The sequence below is a fragment of the Loxodonta africana genome, chromosome 5, assembly GCF_030014295.1.
Source record: "Loxodonta africana isolate mLoxAfr1 chromosome 5, mLoxAfr1.hap2, whole genome shotgun sequence".
NCBI classification, from domain to species: domain Eukaryota; kingdom Metazoa; phylum Chordata; class Mammalia; order Proboscidea; family Elephantidae; genus Loxodonta; species Loxodonta africana.
Window position 1 is genome coordinate 21,654,682 of NC_087346.1, and position 7,281 is coordinate 21,661,962.

The 7,281-nt window shown below is 37.8% G+C and overlaps 1 long non-coding RNA gene across 1 annotated transcript; it reads right to left on the reverse strand.

The window, feature by feature from the left end:
* Positions 1–2,318: 2,318 nt before the first annotated feature.
* LOC135231477 (uncharacterized) lies at positions 2,319–5,377 on the reverse strand. The gene is made up of 3 exons (XR_010322186.1): positions 4,580–5,377; positions 4,024–4,118; positions 2,319–2,813 (listed from the first exon to the last, which is right to left on the reverse strand). It is a non-coding gene; the product is annotated as an uncharacterized LOC135231477 (long non-coding RNA).
* Positions 5,378–7,281: the final 1,904 nt, after the last annotated feature.

Consider the following 7,281-nt stretch of genomic DNA (forward strand, 5'->3'; position numbering starts at 1 on the left):
TTCTTGGTTGATTTAATGGATTAAAGTAACCCAGGACATCAAAAACCTAACCCATGAAAATATTTGGAATCTCTTACTTTTAAAAACCTTCAAAAAAAATTCACTTAGAATTACCTACTCTGAAGATTTAAAACAAGGAAAAATTAACATTAAGTTTACCAAGTTATAAAGTAAATGTATAATAGAAATTGCTCTGATAAAAATTTCTCATTTCTGAAATTATTCTCATCTGAATTTATTTTTCACCCAACTATACACAAATTCTTTAATACGTACTTTTTTTTAAAGGAGAATTTAGTAATTATAAACTTGGGCCATTTATTCTTTTTTAAAAAATCACTATACCACTAATAATTCAAAACAGCCAACCAACCACAGCTACAATCGAAATATTTTCTTAAAGTTCTATGTTATTTCTTTAACATGTTTAAGAATTAAAGTGACTTGTCTTACAGTTCAAATTCATATATTTTAGGGTTATAAAACTTTTTATTCTTTGCCCACTATAACTAATATAACAACTGTCATTTTCTTGCCCAAATATCACTATAGTGCAATGTTTATGGATTCAGACAGGGTTCTCTGTCCATTTGAGAGTCTCAAAATCATTTGCTCCCTGAGAAGGGATATCAACTGTCATCTGATTCCAGTACCCCCTGGTTTATAGTGGGTGTCCAATAAATATTTTTTGAAATCAAATGAAATTTTAAATCAACTTTCAGCCCTCAAAATGTGCCACTTGTGAATATCAGACTAAAGAAACAAAAATAAAACTCCATTTTCTCTACTACTGTGTAAATCTAGCTGCCAAGTATCATCAAATGGGTGGTTCAGTGGTAGAATTTTTGCCGTCCATAAGGGATACCCGGGTTCAATTCCTGCCGTATATGCCTCATACACAGCCACCACCCCTCTGTCTGTGGAGGTGTGAGTGTTACTATGATGCTGAAGAGGTTTCAGCATAGCTTTCAGACTAAGACTGACTACGGAAAAAAGCCTTGGTGATCTACTTCTGAAAAGCAAACCGAAAGCAAACCTGACTCATAGTGACCCTATAGAAGTAGAACTGCCCCATAGGGTTTCAAACTGCCAACCTTTTGGTTAGCAGCCATAGCTCTGAGCCATTGCACCACCAGGACTTCCAGTGAAAATCCTGTGTATCACAACAGTCTGATCCACAACTGATGATAAAAATGATGCAAGAAAGGGCAGTGTTTTGTTTCATTATGCACAGTGTCGCCACGAGTCAGGCTGTCTAGCGAACAACTAACATCATCACAGTATATTTAATATCTAATTTATGAAGGCATAACTCAGACAACAAGAAAATATAATGTGTCAGAAATAAAACCGCACTGTCTGGGCTAATCAAGTAGCTGACCAGCTTTACTTAGAAAAATGGCCAATTCGTTTAATAGTAGTTCTACTTTATTCAGCATCCACATACACAGGCCTGAAGGGTGTTTTAGTATATAAGAAATTAACTCCCTAACATTTCGAACTAGGTTGATTCGGACGTATCTGGAAAAAGCCACTGAGTTATTGAATAAAATAAGACTTTGTTTATCTAGTATTATCAGAAATAAGACATCTCAACTTTATTTTGAATATTTTTGAGAGAAATCTTTCTAAATCTAAAGTGACCATCATACGTCTCTACCTTGTTAAAGAAAGTGAACATTATTTATTTATTACTGGTTCAGGGATATCTTATGAACATCCATCAATATACAATATTGCTACCATGGCCTCAGGACATCAGCTCTGATGGGCCAGATAACCCTATCTTTCCCTTATATACCACCACGTATTTGTGTGATGTTAAACAGCTCACAAACCTTTCATGAACAGATTATTCCATTTAATTTGTATAAAGTAATCCCAGACTGCCACGTTTTTTGAGTTTTTAGAGCAATCTTTCTGCTTCCTAACTCACTCTCAGGCTGTTGGCTATCACTTCTCGTGGAAACACAGTGCCTTCATTGGATCCCTCTCAACAACTCATGATTATCCACTTCCAGTTTTATATCACCTTGGAAACTAGATAGCCAGGTTTATTGAAATTGTATCTAAAATAAACTCTAAGTTGGAATGAGGACTTGAGAAATTCTACAAATATTAACGTACATAAGCTTTTTGGTGGATGGATTTTCAGACACTCTTTTGAACTTCTCAGTGTTCTTGATATTATTTATAATATTCCATCCATCCATCCATCCATCCATCCATCCATCCATCCATCCATCCATCCATCCATCCATCCAACAAATATTTATTGACTGTTTCCCAGGGGCAGAAACTGTACTACAAAACAGGATTACAGCGATCCCTGGAACAGGCATGGTCCCTGCCCTCCAGGAGTTTACAGTCTACTGGGAGAGAAAGGCAATAAATAAGTAAACAAGCAAATGAACACTTAACTACAACCATGACATAAATATTCTCGTTTTGATTGTAGCAGTCACAAATCCCTCACATGATCACTGTAATACAATTACATTCTGTTTAAATTACTTAGCACTTACGGTCTTTTCATGTATTTCGAAGTTAATAGGTAAACATCTTTGACAGAAAGTTGAAGTTCAGACAGCATTAAATGATCGGTGATCCAACAAGCCAACTAGGTTAGTTGTCCATCCAGGGCTTAAAGAAATGTGTTCTAATACATGCACACCTTCTTCTTGTATTCTTTCCCTTAGATGAGAGAACATACCTTGGAACAAGGATGGGGCCACAGGAGAAGCACATCTTCCTCACTGCCCCTAGGTTTCATCACATACAAGGTTGTCCATAATGTTTTGAGGCTGGTTCATCTATGAGCCGAAAAGTTATGTTTTATTTTTTTCCACCTCTACCCAAGTTATTTAATACCGTTTGCAAAGTCACTCAATAAATAACTGTGGTGGTAAGAATAAGCTCTTACAGGAGTTAATAAGTCTCATTTTTAAAATGTTTGTTTTGGCCATCAGTAGAATATCTGTGCAGTATTTATCCTGCAGAGAACAAGATTTAAGGCATTTGGACGGGCAAAGCAGTGAAGGAAAGTTCAGAGTCATTTCAATTAAGATGGTAACGGTTATTTGTGAAAACCACGAAGAAGGATAGCAAAGGAAAAGGACAGAGGGCAATGACTGGGATTTGGAAGCATTAGCATTAACAGGTGATAGGAAGCACAGAACTAAACACAGACCCCAGTGAATGCGTGGGTTGAGTTATGTAAAGAGGCACAGAGACCTCATCATCCCTAAGACAAGGGTCAAAGGGGTGAAGAGAGAGATCTGGGATCATGCCAAGAGAAGGATTTCCAAGAAGTTCACAGAGCCCCATTTCAGTGAAGAGAAAGAAATACAAATTGTAGGGCAGCATGGGTAAAATTAAATATTAGGAAGTATGGGCAATTATTATAATTCAACAACTGCCTTGTTTATTTCCTGACAAAACTAATATCCAGTTAATTTCCAGTGGGGGAAGAGGGTTGATGATATTTTACTATTACTTTATTTTTAATGTGTCCTTTTACTTTGTAAAAATCAGCTTTCTAGGCATGACCGCAACTTTAACATATATTTAAACTTTTTATAGTATTGCTATACTAATAACTGATATAATTAATTAATATTGACTTGGACACTGTGACTACATAGTTATTTTGTGTGCTTATTTATTTTGTTCTGTTGCTGTGGTGGTTGCCGAGAACATCATATATATCTCACTCAATATTTTATTTAACCTCGTAAATGAGGGGAAAGTTTTTAGTCCCTTTTAGAGATGACCAACAGAAGAATCTCATTTTCCTGAATCCTACTCTCTTCTTCAAGTTCATATACAAACTGAATCCTTCTCATAAAGAATTCGCTGTTTATAAAACTATTAGTTTCCACAACAATCCAACGAGATAAAAAGAGAATTATCATTATTTCAGAGATGAGGAACTTAAAACGAGATAAGCACTGCCAAGACCTAGTCTTTTACTGTCTGTAAGCCACAATGATAAACCGATCCAGCGTTTCCTTTGCTACTCACCCAAAGGTCCTTAAGAGGCCTTCCATTTTGTCTCCTGTCATCCCATGCAATCTGACCGATCCCCAGGCCAATACCGGAGCTGAGGACTCCATTCTCTGGAAAACATAAGGTTGAAGAAGAACCATTCCCTGGCCCTTTTTAAAAGCCCAAATGCTTTTAAAAGCAAACTTACCTAAACTTCTCCAGAGACATGTCTGCCCCTACTAACAGATAGATGAGTTGAAGCCAAAAGAAATCTACAAACTCTTAAATGGCATGTTTTCCTTCCACTCAGTGATGTCTCAACATCAATCTTTCCTTGGTCATTTCCCAATCTCCTAGGCTCAACCAGGGAAACTCAGCAAATGGCAGGTTATCTGGCAAACTATTTGTCTTGTCTGCTAATAAAACTGATCAACAATACCCATGCTCTTTTAAAATATGTGGACATATATACATATATATAACTCTCTTCTCAAAATTATTCTTTGGAAAATTTTCTATGCTGCATGTTGAATTTTTGGGAGACATATATTTAACTAACAAAGCATAAAAAATGAAAAAAGTAGAACATTACCAGTAGTTTTTCTTTGTGACATCCATATATAATATTTATGAAAACAACCCTCCTTACACTATGAAACGAGGCAATTAGGAACCTTGCAGTCCCCCTGGGTCCTTCTAGGACATCTGCTTGGCTGTGAGTTCCTGCTGTTTTGTCTATAAAATGATGCCGGTAATACTTACTCACCCTGCACGTTACATCTTTAACTTCCTTTGTGGTGAAGGCTGCTGTACATACTTTCCACATAGTGTAGAAGAACAGATAGGCCTTCCGTATGACACTGGAAAACAGTCGAGATAACCTCTCAGTTATCTCCCAACACTACAAACCTCTAAAACAAGAAATGGACCAGACAACCTGAAATAAAGCAGAAAGATGGCAATTCTTTTTAAGCCACTACAACTCGCCAACCAAGAGTTAAGAGTATGGCCATTAGTGCTAAGAATCACCTATAATAAAAATGTAGGGCTGCATGGTTTGTAGGAAAGACAGAGTTTGGTGAGAGAAGCCATTTTCATTTTTTTCTTAGGTTGTGGACTAGGAAACATCAAAATTTTAGATGTTAATAATAGATTGACAAATTTCAAAAAGAATCCCAGAATCCTTCTGTACCTACAGAGCAGAATATTCAGCTCTAGAGTGAAATAGAGAGTTTTAAAACAAGAATTTTTACATTCACCCACTCTACTAGCTCCAGCAGATATTCCTAGGACTTTGAAATCAAAAGAATTTAACAACTATTATAAAAGAGACAGAGCCACATATTTCTTCATTTAACCCGAGAAGTAAATAAAGTCATGGATATTTTCCCTAGTTTTTAAAATTAAAAATGAGTTAGCCTTAAGTGATTAAGCCCATATAAACATTTATATGGTTTACTACACTTGTTACTTAGAATAATTGGGACCTTCTGGAAAATTACTCTCTGAGAAATTCAACAGTGCATTTGATTAATATTTTAATGTAAGACTGAGTCAGTTTGATTCTTAAATAAAATACAGTAAATCCTGGAATAATCTCCTATTCTTCTGAAATGCATGGTTGTTAAACAAGAGTGAGTTAAATACATACAAACGAATTTTAAAACACACCATTTGTTTTTCGGTTTACTGAAGAAAAGATATTTTCCGCAAACGGGATTCATGGAGTTGTTTTACATAACCCCAGGTCTCCCCACCCCCACTTATTTCACATGAAGCCTTCAAAAAAGTACCAAACCCACTGTCATTGAGTGGATTCTGACTCATAGTGACCCTGAAGGACAGAGTAGAACTGCCCCATAGGGCTTGCAGCGTTGTAAATCTTTATGGTAGCAGGCTGCGACATCTTTCTCCCCAAGAGCAGCTGGTGGTTTCGAACAGCCAACCTTCTGGTCAGCAGCCCAGCCCTTAACCACTGCACCGCCAAGCCTCCTTCCACGAAGCCTTAGCTATACTAAAATTTTGCAAAGCCTTGCATTGTTCTCCCTGACACCGGATCAGCCGACACAAAAAAGCAAATGCCAGCTCAAAAGCAATCCGGTGATAGAGCCTGGTGCTATCTAATCAAGGGCAAAAGGTCACTTCCGAACAACTGGGCAATAAAAGATTATTTCTAGCGACAAAACAGAGAGGCCCAGTGGTGTGGGGCTGAAAGTGGGGAGGGGTGGGGGAGGAAGGAGGGCAAAAGGGCTCCCGTCTGAGGGAGGAAGTGCATTGACTCAAAGCAGCAGACGGGAACCATCTGGCTCCGCGCGAGGTCTGTTCTTAAGACAAGAGAGAAAGTCCCCTTTAAAGGGGCCAGTGACTCTGGGCTGCGCGATTCAAACTTTTAATAATATAAAACCAGCTTTCCCAGGCATAGAAAAATCTGGGAGAGAGGGAAGGAGCGGAGAGGTCTTTTCCGTAATAGAAGGGAAGGTCTTAGCAGATGCTAACTAGAGGATGCATTGCTTTTTGACTCATGTGATAAGCAAATAAACTCTCGATAAGGGCTAAGTAGATGATCCAGCGACTAGTGCTTATTATTTGAATCTAACCTTAAGTTAAAACGCGCGCTCGCGCTCACACACACAATCTTTAAAAAAAAGTAAAATGTTTGTTTAATGATACTGTTATACCGACTTCCAGAGTCCTCCCAAGAGCTCCTTCTACTTTATCCCCTCCCCCATCACCAACTCTCTCCCTTCTATAGTCTTCTCACATGTTCTTATTGAAGCGCCTTTGAATGGGTGCAAGGAAATTAAAGAGCCCCCCTTTTTTTTTTTTTTTTTTTATTACATTCAGCCTAGTAGCCATGGTCTGGGGAAAGCTAGAATTACGGTGTCCCCTGCCCCCACTCCAAAGAGTCAGCACCAAGTAAACTATGTCCTCAATTCCCCCATCTGTGATTTTTTTTTTTTTTTTGCCACGGAGTAATTACCAACTGAAATAGAAAGTGCCCAAGCTGAGAGATCAATGCTGGCTCTGTGGCTGCAAACATAAAAACCTAATTACGGTAATTCAAAATCCACAGAACAGGAAGCCTGATCATCTTCAGACTTTTATTTATTTATTTATTTTTGGAGGGGGTGCAGCTTGGCTAAGAGAGACCAGCCGATCTGAGACAGTTTAGAGTGGGCCACTGTATGATATTCAGACTTCTAAAGGTGAACATCTTTAAAAAAAAAAAAAAAGAAAAAAGACTGCTTCCAGGAATTGGGTTTTGGAATAAATGTCTGCCAACCAACCCAGCAG